General features: G+C 45.8%; 1 protein-coding gene across 2 annotated transcripts in view; it reads right to left on the minus strand.

The window, feature by feature from the left end:
- The window catches only part of LOC126109625 (aminopeptidase Ey-like), a 397038-nt gene extending 382038 nt beyond the window's left edge, over positions 1–15000 (minus strand). For both annotated transcript variants that reach the window (XM_049914671.1, XM_049914670.1), the window contains exon 1: positions 14888–15000. The gene's annotated coding sequence lies outside the window, so the exon portion shown is untranslated. The remainder of the gene's footprint in view (positions 1–14887) is intronic.
- Between the last annotated feature and the right edge of the window lie 366 nt (positions 15001–15366).

A 15366-nucleotide genomic window follows, 5' to 3' on the forward strand; every position in this document is an offset into this window, starting at 1 on the left:
CTCGGCTTCCGCAAGCGTGAGTTGGCGCGGTCAACGTGCTCGTCAGCGGTCAAAGAACACACACACCTCCGTCCAGGACCGCGGTCCCGAGCCGCGACCACCAAGTGCGGGTGAAAGTCAACTTTACATCAACGTAGCACAATTCCAAAGCGCAGTCTCCGTACGCTAGACACATCATAGCAGCACATGTCTTTACCTCATATGACACTGTAGCACACTGCACATTCCTCCTTACAAGACATCACACGGCCCTTTAACTACACATCCCTGCTCTCACCTCATCGTGTGGCCAGCCATCTAAAAACCTTCTCAATAATATTCTTACTTTACAACATTTTTTTTTAAAATAAGATCTAATTTACACCTCCCACCGCACCTAACCTCACACCCGTCCCACCATCAACATACGCAAACGTCCTCAACCCTATCTTGACACCCATATATCACCCCACAAAATGCCCATCAATCAATTTACCATTCTCATCCCCTCTTTTCGAATTACAAACGTAGCCTCTATCTAAACACCAATCAACTCATCTTTCTCGCACTTTCAACAGTAAAATTAATTTTGCACACACCCAGAAATACCAAACGCAATTCAAGAGTCAAAGTTTTATACAGAGCACCAAGCACATACGACAATATTCAAAGTATGGTCCATATTTACCACCTCCACCTTCAATTAAATATTATTACCATCGCCGCAACATTCTGCCAGCGCTCGATTTGTTCTTATTTTTCTGCTCTTAACAGTTGTCACTAGCGGTCGAATATCACTATCTATAGTTTGCATAAATTTCCACATTAAAAAACATCTCGCCCCTCCGTTTAGAGACTCCTATATCCGAACACATAGCATCATTCAACTATCACTTGCTCTTATCTAATAACTCATCCATCAGGTCTGGGGGTAAGGTCACCCCTATCTTTCTTTCTTTCTTTCTGTCAGCAGCAGACAGCTATTTTTTTACTGCGCCATCAACTTAACATCACCATACGCGAAACATATCTTCTAATATGTAAACACACTTACTCAATTACACAGCGGTCCCACTGAGCACATGGCCTTCAATATTACAGTTCTTAATCCAATAACCACCGAAACAAGTACTAAATGCTCATACTAATCCCATAGCGCCTTACAAAGCGAGTGTCCGAGCGCCGCCGGCGGCATGTCAAAGCCACACAGCTGTCCATCTAATCAGCCGTCCACTCAGCCCTCAGGACCAGAATGCTGAAGTGGTCTCTCCCTATTCCTGCTCTCCAGCTATTGTCTAACGACATACAGTGCACAAATGGACTCCTGAATAGCGCAGATCTCCATCCCCCCCTTGCATCTCCAACAGGACATGTAAACAGTGTCTCCCCCAGCCAACGAATCCGACGTCATTCACCCTTCGCTCACAATTTCCACTCGCGTATATAAAACCGTATTCACTCCTGCCAAAACTCACTTAATAATAAAAAAGCATTCTCCCTTTCTAAGCGTAGATGAGTATGCATTTATCTTCACCCATCTGATCTCTGCAATTTAAGTCAGAGAAAGACATATCTATTACCTTCTGCAATCTGTCTATAAACAGAACGATCTCAGTTACTACAACAGGACCTCGTTTTGACCATTCGCCGGAAATGCGCGCAATGTTGACGCCTCAAACTAGGTACAAGTACAACAGATCCTCAACACCCTATCATCTTTATCCTCTACCATCAAGCAGTGAAAAAGTCACGAAGGCACCAATGCGATCCACCTCCAGCGCGGACAAACGGAATTCACAATACTCCCCCCGAATAACTCAGAGTGCAACCATCCGAGAATTCCTAACAGGTCACCAAATCCGACACCTCAAACTACAAACGCCTGTATGAATAAGATCATATTAAATATACACACACGCTGCAGAGACCCCTTTAAAGTTTGATCACCCATACTTTAAGCGAATGAGAAGCTGCCTCCTCTGGCCCTCGTTCAAACAGTGTTTTCTAACACGCTTTTGCACACTGCCGAGCATTTCGTCTTTCTGCCGCGACTTCGAAGTCATTGTCTGAGTCTACACAGACATTAACACGGACTGATGCACGGCCTCTCACAGGAAATTTATACTTTGCACCTTATAAATCATATTCTTACAGTCGATAGCATAACACTGAATGATTTTAAATAAAGGACACCCGCAACACAAGGAAACTAGAAGAGCCTGCTGGCGTTGTAGCCACTTCCCTCGACAGTGATTGACCACCTCTACATTTAAACTCACATGTCGCAGTGACCGAATAGTTTACAACTCTGCATTCCATTTCTAGTGATTGGTCATTTTTGCACACAAGTACAGGATCACCGTTTTCGGTGCTAGCAACCCTGGAAGTTGCGGTCCATCAACCAAAATTTCTCCCCCGACTCAAGCAAGCATTATGTCGTACCCCATGCACAGATGCGATGGATAAGACACCACCGATCTACTGTAACATTATCCATCACAGCTGATAGCGCGATAAATTTTATAGTAAGTCCAACACTGGCCAATCATGTGACGGCTTGTTTTCTTAATTTCAGTATCATAGCTAAACCATACAACTTGTACTTTGCAAGTATCATTGCGACCATTCATAGATGACTGCTCAGCACGTCCATTCAGACCTAATTCTCGAACACATAAAGACGATCAAATTATACCAGACAACGCTATACATATTTCTAAGACGTCGCGCATAGTACTCGATCAATCCCTCTGCGTATGGCGGTCACAGAGCTATCTAGTCCTCATACGTTAAAAGACCAGACCATCCTCACCTCGGCATTGACCTACCTACCCCGCAACATCGCTAACCAATTATTCCTCAACCGAGCAGACGAATACAGCTACACTCCACCTCTCTTGACTGAATAGAGCTTTCCTAGTCCTAACCCATCCAAGTGCACCACATTTCTCGAAATGTAACCAAGTCTTGGAGCTTAGCACACCATATCGATCTATAGTAGCAGATCTCAAAGTGCCTTAATTTAATAGCATACAGTTAAGAAGAACAAGAACGGTGGGATATTTATACACAACGTAGTTCGATAGATTTTTAAGCAAATCATCCATTATATCATGTGTAAAGTATTGTTCTAGAGCCCATGATCGGTGCATCGAAGGTTCCGGTAGGAGAGGGAGAGAGAGAGAGAGAGAGAGAGAGAGAGAGAGAGAGAGAGAGAGAACATAAACACACACTCCTAAGACTAGAACGTTCAGCACTTAAAAACGGGTAATAACCTTAGATCGCTTGCTTTTCCGTCCTGTCAGACATACATCCTTCTCCTCGGTCGCCCTACGCTGAGCTGTCTCTATCCCAATCGTAAAACTTTTCCTTTCTATGATACGAGCCCAATATAGCCCTGCAGACACGTCTAGTGCCAAATGATCACACCAGATCACGAGTCAGAAATAATACTATTACTCCATCAGCTCTATATATAAAATGATAGTTATTAGCAGCCGGTACATCCTACAAGCAAACAGATGCGTATAACAGCAGCGTCCAACATGTGAAATACGCGTAGTCGTCTGTCTTCTGTTTTTGTCTTCTGTTTTTGTTTTGAACGGCCAGTGTCGGTTGGTCACAGTCAGTGTGCTCCCTGCCGCCGTTGGATAAGCAGCTGCAGCAGCAAGTCGTATACTCCTAGCTCACTCATTTGTTACATAGTTTAATTCTTAATTTCTTTGCGTGTTTTTGGTACTTGCATTGTTTAATTCATAAATTTCGGGCATATTATAGTATTTGAGAGTTGTAGCATCGCGTTTTAGTACCTGAATAGTGTAAAATCGCGTAGTCTCCTTCCGCCGCCGAGCAGTGTGTCAGCAGTGCACAAGTGGCAGCATTACTGCATTTACTAGGCAATCTTGTATTTTAATAACCGTTTAAATTTTGTGTCGATTTGTTTGCGCTCTCTGTAGATTAGTTCAGACGTTCATTGCACAACAGTTTTTAGCATGGATAGGGACTGCAACTGCTGTGTTCGGTTGCAGGCTGAGTTGGCATCCCTTCGCTCCCAGCTTCAGGCAGTGTTGGCTTCGGTCACACAGCTTGAGGCTGTTGCCAATGGGCATCACTGTCGGGGTCCAGATGGGGGTTTGTCGGGGACGGCCAGCTCGTCCCACGCATCCCCCGATCGGGCTACAACTGTGGTTGCCCGGGATACTGCCCGCATTGAGGCTGATCCCTCACCTGTGGTAGAGTGGGAGGTCGTCTCAAGGTGTGGCAGGGGGCGAAAGACATTCCGGAGGGGTGAACGGAAGGCCTCTCCAGTTTGTCTGACGAACCGGTTTCAGGCTCTGTCTCAGGCTGATACTGATCTTCGGCCTGACATGGCTGCTTGTCCTGTTCCAGAGGTTGCCCCTCAGTCTGCAAGATCCGGGCGGTCGCAGAGGGTGGGCTTACTGGTAGTTGGGAGCTCCAACGTCAGGCGCGTAATGGGGCCCCTTAGGGATATGGCAGCAAGGGAGGGGAAGAAGACCAAAGTGCACTCCGTGTGCATACCGGGGGGAGTCATTCCAGATGTGGAAAGGGTCCTTCCGGATGCCATGAAGGGTACAGGGTGCACCCATCTGCAGGTGGTCGCTCATGTCGGCACCAATGATGTGTGTCGCTATGGATCGGAGGAAATCCTCTCTGGCTTCCGGCGGCTATCTGATTTGGTGAAGACTGCCAGTCTCGCTAGCGGGATGAAAGCAGAGCTCACCATCTGCAGCATCGTCGACAGGACTGACTGCGGACCTTTGGTACAGAGCCGAGTGGAGGGTCTGAATCAGAGGCTGAGACGGTTCTGCGACCGTGTGGGCTGCAGATTCCTCGACTTGCGCCATAGGGAGGTGGGGTTTCGGGTTCCGCTGGATAGGTCAGGAGTCCACTACACGGGTAGCAGGGGTTGTGTGGCGTGGGCTGGGCGGTTTTTTAGGTTAGATGGCCTCGGGCAAGTGCAGAAAGGGCAACAGCCTCAACGGGTGCGGGGCAAAGTCAGAACATGCGGGGTGGTATTGTAATTGTAAACTGTCGAAGCTGCGTTGGTAAAGTACCGGAACTTCAAGCGCTGATAGAAAGCACTGAAGCTGAAATCGTTATAGGTACAGAAAGCTGGCTGAAGCCAGAGATAAATTCTGCCGAAATTTTTACAAAGGTACAGACGGTGTTTAGAAAGGATAGATTGCATGCAACCGGTGGTGGAGTGTTCGTCGCTGTTAGTAGTAGTTTATCCTGTAGTGAAGTAGAAGTGGATAGTTCCTGTGAATTATTATGGGTGGAGGTTACACTCAACAACCGAGCTAGGTTAATAATTGGCTTCTTCTACCGACCCCCCGACTCAGCAGCATTAGTGGCAGAACAACTGAGAGAAAATTTGGAATACATTTCACATAAATTTTCTCAGCATGTTATAGTCTTAGGTGGAGATTTCAATTTACCAGATATAGACTGGAACACTCAGATGTTTAGGACGGGTGGTAGGGACAGAGCATCGAGTGACATTATACTGAGTGCACTATCCGAAAATTACCTCGAGCAATTAAACAGAGAACCGACTCGTGGAGATAACATCTTGGACCTACTGGTAACAAACAGACCCGAACTTTTCGACTCTGTAAGTGCAGAACAGGGAATCAGTGATCATAAGGCAGTTGCAGCATCCCTGAATATGGAAGTTAATAGGAATATAAAAAAAGGGCGGAAGGTTTATCTGTTTAGCAAGAGTAATAGAAGGCAGATTTCAGACTACCTAACAGATCAAAACGAAAATTTCTGTTCTGACACTGACAATGTTGAATTTTTATGGAAAAAGTTCAAGGCAATCGTAAAATGCGTTTTAGACAGGTACGTGCCGAGTAAAACTGTGAGGGACGGGAAAAACCCACCGTGGTACAACAACAAAGTTAGGAAACTACTGCGAAAGCAAAGAGAGCTTCACTCCAAGTTTAAACGCAGCCAAAACCTCTCAGACAAACAGAAGCTAAACGATGTCAAAGTTAGCGTAAGGAGGGCTATGCGTGAAGCGTTCAGTGAATTCGAAAGTAAAATTCTATGTACCGACTTGACAGAAAATCCTAGGAAGTTCTGGTCTTACGTTAAATCAGTAAGTGGCTCGAAACAGCATATCCAGACACTCCGGGATGATGATGGCATTGAAACAGAGGATGACAAGCGTAAAGCTGAAATATTAAACACCTTTTTCCAAAGCTGTTTCACAGAGGAAAACCGCACTGCAGTTCCTTCTCTAAATCCTCGCACAAACGAAAAAATGGCTGACATCGAAATAAGTGTCCAAGGAATAGAAAAGCAACTGGAATCACTCAACAGAGGAAAGTCCACTGAACCTGACGGGATACCAATTCGATTCTACACAGAGTACGCGAAAGAACTTGCCCCCCTTCTAACAGCCGTGTACCGCAAGTCTCTGGAGGAACGGAAGGTTCCAAATGATTGGAAAAGAGCACAGGTAGTCCCAGTCTTCAAGAAGGGTCGTCGAGCAGATGCGCAAAACTATAGACCTATATCTCTGACGTCGATCTGTTGTAGAATTTTAGAACATGTTTTTTGCTCGAATATCATGTCGTTTTTGGAAACTCAGAATCTACTATGTAGGAATCGACATGGATTCCGCAAACAGCGATCGTGTGAGACCCAACTCGCTTTATTTGTTCATGAGACCCAGAAAATATTAGATACAGGCTCCCAGGTAGATGCTATTTTTCTTGACTTCCGGAAGGCGTTCGATACAGTTCCGCACTGTCGCCTGATAAACAAAGTAAGAGCCTAGGGAATATCAGACCAGCTGTGTGGCTGGATTGAAGAGTTTTTAGCAAACAGAACACAGCATGTTGTTATCAACGGAGAGACGTCTACAGACGTTAAAGTAACCTCTGGCGTGCCACAGGGGAGTGTTATGGGACCATTGCTTTTCACAATATATATAAATTACCTAGTAGATAGTGTAGGAAGTTCCATGCGGCTTTTCGCGGATGATGCTGTAGTATACAGAGAAGTTGCAGCATTAGAAAATTGTAGCGAAATGCAGGAAGATCTGCAGCGGATAGGGACTTGGTGCAGGGAGTGGCAACTGACCCTTAACATAGACAAATGTAATGTATTGCGAATACATAGAAAGAAGGATCCTTTATTGTATGATTATATGATAGCGGAACAAACACTGGTAGCAGTTACTTCTGTAAAATATCTGGGAGTATGCGTGCGGAACGATTTGAAGTGGAATGATCATATAAAATTAATTGTTGGTAAGGCGGGTACCAGGTTGAGATTCATTGTGAGAGTCCTTAGAAAATGTAGTCCATCAACAAAGGAGGTGGCTTACAAAACACTCGTTCGACCTATACTTGAGTATTGCTCATCAGTGTGGGATCCGTACCAGATCGGGTTGACGGAGGAGATAGAGAAGATTCAAAGAAGAGCGGCGCGTTTCGTCACAGGGTTATTTGGTAACCGTGATAGCGTTACGGAGATGTTTAGCAAACTCAAGTGGCAGGCTCTGCAAGAGAGGCGCTCTGTATCGCGGTGTAGCTTGCTCGCCAGGTTTCGAGAGGGTGCGTTTTGTGGATGAGGTATCGAATATATTGCTTCCCCCTACTTATACCTCCCGAGGAGATCACGAATGTAAAATTAGAGAGATTAGAGCGCGCACAGAGGCCTTCAGACGGTCGTTCTTCCCGCGAACCATACGCGACTGGAACAGGAAAGGGAGGTAATGACAGTGGCACGTAAAGTGCCCTCCGCCACACACCGTTGGATGGCTTGCGGAGTATAAATGTAGATGTAGATGTAGGTGTGAAAATTAAGTCATCCCATCACCGACTCTGTAAACACCCGTCTGTCGGATAAGTGTGTACACAATGTTTACAGCCCCTCACAAATACCCACAGCTCACTTAGTTATGACGCTGAAGTCTCGATTTTTCACCAAGCATGCGACAGGGTGGGGATCGCGTAAATCAAAGTGCATTTAGAGGATTGTGTCAACTTTCATCACACATGAGGTGGAAGTCCTCTGATGACCGACGGGTTCACCGTTAACGATCGCAAGCAGACAGCGCTTTAAACCACATACCGAACACGTAGCCGCATACGACTAGAACGCTGGCTATATCACGTGAGTAAAGCATGCAAATAGAATACTCGGAAAAAAAATCTACCTTCAGCAACTTGTCCTTCTCTAGAATAAATGAGTCAACGTTTGAACCGTACATAGTTGCAGCTCTGTCTCAATCGATCATCCCGTACACCCTCTGGTATGATTTAACACAGATGCGAGTAAGTTTAGACGTGAGTGATTGTCTGTCCTCCTGAAAAGCATCAAATGCACTATTCAAGTCGCGTGTATCACTGCTACCTCAGTAGACATTCACTATAATACGAACTCAACGAGAAAAAAGTGACTCCGTTCCTTATTCGGCTCGCTTCAACGTCATTGTTTTCCTGCATTCCTCTTGTTGCCGCATACTTGACTCCATGTACAAGATGATGATGATGATGATTTTTGGTTTGTGGGGCGCTCAACTGCGTGGTTATCAGCGCCCGTACAATTACCCAATCTTTTTTCAGTCCAATTTCGCCACTTTCCTGGATGATGATGAAATGATGAGGACAACACAAACACCCAGTCATCTCGAGGCAGGTGAAAATCTCCATGTACAAATTCCCCCCTGAAAACCAGAAGATAAACAAGTACGTTCTCATTTCCACAGCATTTCGGTGTATATTAGGTTAGTTTACATCTATGCGCTAATCAGTGTTCCCCTTTTTTTCGATTTTATGTCAGATCCATCCATGCGACCGCGACATAAGTTATCGTTCTGTGTTCTAAAATTGTCTCTAAATGTAACCAAGGCTTATCCAGTCACCTCCACGAAATGCGGTGAAAATGACAACATACTTGCTTATCTTCTGGTCCGCAGGGAGGAATTTGTACATGGAGTCAACTTGACTAGAAGTAGGACATGTCCTGAGGCATCGAGGGATCACCAATTTAGTATTGGAGGGCAGCGTGGAGGGTAAAAATGCAAGAGGGAGACCAAGAGATGAATACACTAAGCAGATTGAGAAGGATGTAGGTACTGGGAGATGAAGAAGCTTGCTCAGGACAGAGTAGCATGGAGAGCTGCATCAAACGAGTCTCAGGACTGAAGACCACAACAACAACAGCCTTCACGCTGACGGTCAGCCGCATTAGACAACCCTCAGTGGAGACGCGATGTGCACAGCAGCAGAAAATGTCGTCTGCTGTCATTATCACAATTGGTTATTTCTGTTGACCTCTAGCCCGATTAGTCATTCATTTCCAGCGATGAAGCCCACAATGCAATGCGAATTATTAACACCTGCGTTCACACGGTTGTGTCATTTGTAGTCACAATACAGGGAGAGCCTGAAGACTTTCCCCACTTACAGAAATTTATTACTAAGGAACTAAGCACAATACAGCAATGCGGATGGCTGCGAATTGCAGCTTATGTCGTGTAGTTTTCTAGGCGTACACTTGTACATGTGCTCAGTTTGTTGCCCTAGGCGAGAGTTTGTTCAAAAATGCCTCTGAGCTCTATGGGACTTAACATCTATGGTCATCAGTCCCCTAGAACTTAGAACTACTTAAACCTAACCAACCTAAGGACAGCACACAACACCCAGTCATCACGAGGCAGAGAAAATCCCTGACCCCGCCGGGAACCGAACCCGGGAACCCGGGCGTGGGAAGTGAGAACCCTACCCCACGACCACGAGCTGCGGACGACTCAGTTTGTCTCCACATGCCTGCCAACATGTCCTCCGTCAGTGTCTGTACGGCAGCTCGTATCCGTGTCGTAAGGCGCTGCACGTCTAGGAACTGGTCAGATGAACATTTTGTCTTCAACAGAACGCCGATGTAAAAAGTCGAGAGCGGTAATGTCTAGTGGTGTGGACCGATACAGCTGTCGAAGAACTGCCGAGCAAATAACCCCCAATTTGGCCGTGGGCCACCTTGTCCAGACACGACCCGCAGTTGAAATATGTGTAACTGATAAAATTTTTGGAAACATTATCAGCGATCTTATATTAATAGGATGGTTAAAAAACAGTCTTGATCGCAAATTTCTTTTAATCGGAGTGACCGGTTTCAACCATAAAGGATCATCTTCAGACTCCAGAACTGACTGCTCAGTCCAGCGTCGTGGGTCGGCGCAGCTTGCTCCACGGAAGTCCCCACCTGCCGTTCTCGAGTCTGAAGATGATCCTTAAGGATTGAAACCGGTCTCTCCGATTAAAATAAATTTGCAATCAAGACTGTCTTTTAATTGTCACGTGTAACTGACTTGCAACGTAAAGTTCTAAACAAGTCCGTAATGGTAGGCACTGTCTATATGAACACTCCGGCACCTGCGTTGTGCATTAAACTGCGCCACGCATTTGCTTTCGGGCTGTGCTGTACCAGGATATGTCGCATCTGCACATTATGCCGGTTTGCTTTGACAGAGAAGTGAAAAGTCGTTTCAATCGGAAAACAACCTTTGCCACCGTTTCAAGAAACACGACGAAAGTACGCGTAGACGTCCTTTCGCAAAATCTTCAGGAGCTAAGTTACTGTTTGCAGCAAATCGCATAGGCTGTATCTACAATACATTAATTCCTTAGATATAAAATTTTGTAATCGGGGCAAGTCGTTATGCTCACCCAGTACATAATTATGAAACAGTGAGATGTATCGACAATTCAGTCTCAGAGTAACAACTGAACATGTAAGTACAGAGGGATCCAAAAAAATGTATCCACTGTTTAAAAGTCCATAACGGGCAAACTAATTGACGGAGTTGTCTCATCTTTGGTAATGTAATAGTTTGTAGTTCCGGCAATCGCCACACAACCGTTGTATTGCGTTGTTTTGTTTTGTCAGTCGCCAGATAGTCATTGTTTTGTTCTTACTTGCACCTAGTTACTCGAGTAAACGTGGCTGGCGCAAGGCTTACATTCGATGAAAGGAAGTCAGTTGTGAAGTGGTATTTTAAGTACGAAAACATTGATGAGGTTCAACGGCAATGGCGAAACGAGTGCCAAACAGAGCCACCGACACGTTTAACGATTCGTCGCATTCCGGACAAATTTCCGGGCTCGGTTGGGCCATTCTTCTTTGACGGCACAGTTACCGGTGAGGTGTACCTTCAGAAGCTTCAGACATCCATTTTACCTGCCATCCGAGACTTGTATGGAGACGGAAGAGCTTACTTTCAACAAGATGGTGCCCCAGCCCACTATCAAAATCGTGTTAGGGCGTATCTCGACGAAAATCTACCAGCAAGATGGATAGGTTGTAGAGGTGCTGTAGAGTATCCACCACGTTCCCCAGACCTAACTCCTCTGGACTTTTGTGTGGAAGACTAAAGGACGTCGATTATCGACGAAAGCCACGCACATTGAATGAACTTGGAGAATCCATCGTACACTCGTGTGCAAATATCGAACTGAACACGTTGCAGTCAGTAGTTGGTGCTGCTGTTAGCCGGCATCGTTTGTGTCTGGATGTTAAATGGTGACCATTTCGAACACCTACAGTGATATCTTTAAGTTGGGCTTTAAGCTACACTTTCACCAAAAATGAGACAACTGCGTCAATAAGTTTGCAAGTTATGGAATTTTTAACAGTGGATACATTTTTTTAGACCCCTCTGTATATCAAATAACAATGTAATTAGTCGAATGGCTAGGCTGATGACGGCCAAATAAATGCAGTGACTGGGCCGGTGGCTTACCGTCGGCCAACCCAAACGGATAAGGATAGAAACTTGGAACTAGGAAAGAGTGCTGGTCTTATACTGTAGGCATCGTTTGAGAAGGTATTTTCAGTACTATCCCCAAGTGGATGATATAGGGGACGAAACGTATGCTGGAAATATGTCGGTATTAAGGCAATTTTGAAGCTAGAACTACGGAAACTGGTATTTGGTTTGCCGGTTAGAAATGAAAACTTCGTGCTTCAGCATTCCTGAAAATTCAGGCCCCTAAGAAAGTGAAATAGTGGATGAAAGACTTTTTTGCAATTAAAAGTTTATTAAAGAACAACTAAAGTATTTTGCTATTGGACTTATTTGCGAAAATTGCTATTTGACTTGTCGGTTGAGAATTAAAAAAAATGTATTTAGTGTTTTTGGAAATTCAACTCCGAAGCAGGTGAAATAGGGAATGAAACGATATACGAAAATATTTTTCCATTATGAAATCGGAATAGCTTTTTTGTCAGAATCACATTCGGAAAGGACCGCGCTTGTATGGCCACAAAAAGCGAGGAAGGTCTCGGAGGTGTTGCAATTTGTGAACTGAATCAAAGAAGGCTATTTAACAGTCACCACGACAAATTGGCATTATCAGAAGTACGTAGAAAAATTGGATCTTTATTAAATTAATTTTGAGTAAGCCTACTGAATGTGAGTAATGATATGTCTGCAGCAATTACCAGGCACACTGATCATCGCTGATGGCTAAGAAGGGCAGGAGGTCCACGAGCGCCGCGGACACCGCGGGCCGAGTTAGCCGCGCCTGCCGTGCGGCCGACGTGCCTGCTGTGCGGAGGTAAGCCCGCAGGGCCGTAACACATGACTGCGGCCGAGCGGCGGGCGAAACCTCGGTTCCAGTCCCCCTACATATTACTTTCTCATCCTATATTTTTTTCATCACTGATCACATTACTTAATTTATATGGCGTTTGAGAGATAACAGAATGAAAATAAAACGCATTTTTCTGCAGTTGTAGCGAATTAATTACCTTATTTAACTACTATTTACTATTCGTAATTACGTTTTCGAGTACGAGGGACAGACTTGGAAAGCCCAAGTCACATCTCAATGAATAGTGATGACGTTATTCACAACCAGTAATACATTAAATCACGATCTGTTAGGCCACAGGAATAATTTACAATCAATGAATGGTGGGCTCCATGTGGTTCCCTTCCCAAGTTGTGCAGCGACCGTAAACCATATAATTACCAAATAAGTAGCAACCAGTCGCAAAATATATGGTGTGTTCCCATGTTTGTTCCTTTTTTACTAATTTGTACAATCGCTTTTTGCCGTATTCAGAGTGTTACAAAAAGGTACGACCAAACTTTCAGGAAACATTCCCCACACTCAAAGAAAGAAAATATGTTATGTGGACATCTGTCCGGAAACGCTTACTTTCCATGTTAGAGCTCATTTTATTACTTCTCTTCAAATCACATTAATCATGGGATGGAAACACACAGCAACAGAACGTACCAGCGTGACTTCAAACACTTTGTTACAGGAAATGTTCAAAATGTCGTCCGTTAGCGAGGATACATGCATCCACCCTCCGTCGCACGGAATCCCTGATGCGCTCATGCAACCCTGGAGAAAGGCGTATTGTATCACAGCCGTCCACAATACGAGCACGAAGAGTCTCTACATTTGGTACCGGGGTTGCGTAGACGAGAGCTTTGAAATGCCCCCATAAATGAAAGTCAAGAGGGTTGAGGTCAGGAGAGCGTGGAGGCCACGGAATTGGTCCGCCTCTACCAATCCATCGCTCACCGAATCTGTTCTTGAGAAGCTTAGGAAGACTTGGACTGAAATGTGCAAGAGCTCCATCGTGCACGAACCACATGTTGTGTCGTACTTGTAAAGGCACATGTTCTAGCAGCACAGGTAGAGTGTCCCGTATCAAATCGTGATAACGTGCTCCATTGAGCGTAGGTGGAACAACATGGGGCCCAATCGAGACATCACCAACAATGCCTGCCCAAACGTTCACAGAAAATCTGTGTTGATGGCGTGATTGCACAATTGCGTGCGGATTCTCGTCAGCCCACACATGTTGACTCTGAAAATTTACAATTTGATCACGTTGGAATGAAGCCTCATCCGTAAAGAGAATATTTGCACTGAAATACGGATTGACACATTGTCGGATGAACCATTCGCAGAATGTACCCGTGGAGGCCAATCAGCTGCTGATAGTGCCGGCACACCCTGTACATGGTACGGAAACAACTGGTTCTCCCGTAGCACTCTCCATACAGTGACGTTGTCAACGTTGCCTTGTACAGCAGCAACTTCTCTGACGCTGACATTAGGGTTATCGTCAACTGCACGAAGAGTTGCCTCGTCCATTGCAGGTGTCCTCGTCGTTCTAGGTCTTCCCAGTCGCGAGTCATAAGCTGGAATGTTCCGTGCTCCCTAAGACGCCGATCAATTGTTTCGAACGTCTTCCTGTCGGGACACCTTCGTTCTGGAAATCTGTGTCGATACAAACGTACCGCGCCACGGCTATTTCCCCGTGCTAATCCGTACATCAAATGGGCATTTGCCTACTCCGCATTTGTAAACATTGCACTGACTGCAAAACCACGTTCGTAATGAACACTAACATGTCGATGATACGTACCGATGTGCTCGATGCTAGTACTGTAGAGCAATGAGTCGCATGTCAACACAAGCACCGAAGTCAACATTACCTTTTCTCAACTGGGCCAACTGGCGGTGAATCGAGGAAGTACAGTACATACTGACGAAACTAAAATGAGCTCTAACATGGAAATTAAGCGTTTCCGGACACATGTCCACATAACATCTTCTCTTTATTTGTGTGTGAGGAATGTTTCCTGAAAATTTGGCCGTGCCTTTTTGTAACACCCTGTATACGGTTGCACAAACACAGCCGTGTTTAAAGCTGCAGTTTTTACGGTGTGTTTGTACGTGAGTAATCTACATACAGATCCGATCAAATGAAAACAAAAACCAAAATTGTGCAGACCCTACAGTGTACGTGGCCGAAGCAAGGGGGCTGAGGTAGTAAATTAATGGAATCGCATAAGCTAGTAGCGACGCTTCACAGACGACGTGTAAACGGCGCATCTGCCTACCTGAGGCTGGTGTGACGTCGGCGGGGACTCGGTCAGTCGGTAAGACCAGCTGGTTAAGAGCCGGCAGGCAGCTCGCGAGAAGCACCCGTAGCCACAGACCGCGGCACAGTGTCCGCGGGCTGGGCCCGGCGCGCTCGCCTCTGCACCGCCACACCCCTCCCTCCTCCCCTCCCCCCACCTGTTGTGCGCCCCCCCCCCCCCCACTCTCTCCGGCAACGATACACTCTCGGCGTCCTGCCCTGCTGTTGTGACGTCATACCGCCACTGTAGCCAGTAGCCACCGAGCAACGTGTCCTACGGCCCGACATGCAAATTAAGGTCTCAAATGGTTCTCGCTTTAAACTCGCCTGCGGGCCTCATGACGTCACTCCTCCAGTATCGCCATCTCCATGACGCACGGAGGCGCGACGAACCGTTCTGCGCCGCTGCTAGCGCCACTGACGAGGGAACCTCCCCATCGCACCCCCCTCAGATTTAGT

This window comes from Schistocerca cancellata, chromosome 12 (assembly GCF_023864275.1).
Source record: "Schistocerca cancellata isolate TAMUIC-IGC-003103 chromosome 12, iqSchCanc2.1, whole genome shotgun sequence".
Classification (NCBI taxonomy): Eukaryota; Metazoa; Arthropoda; class Insecta; order Orthoptera; family Acrididae; genus Schistocerca; species Schistocerca cancellata.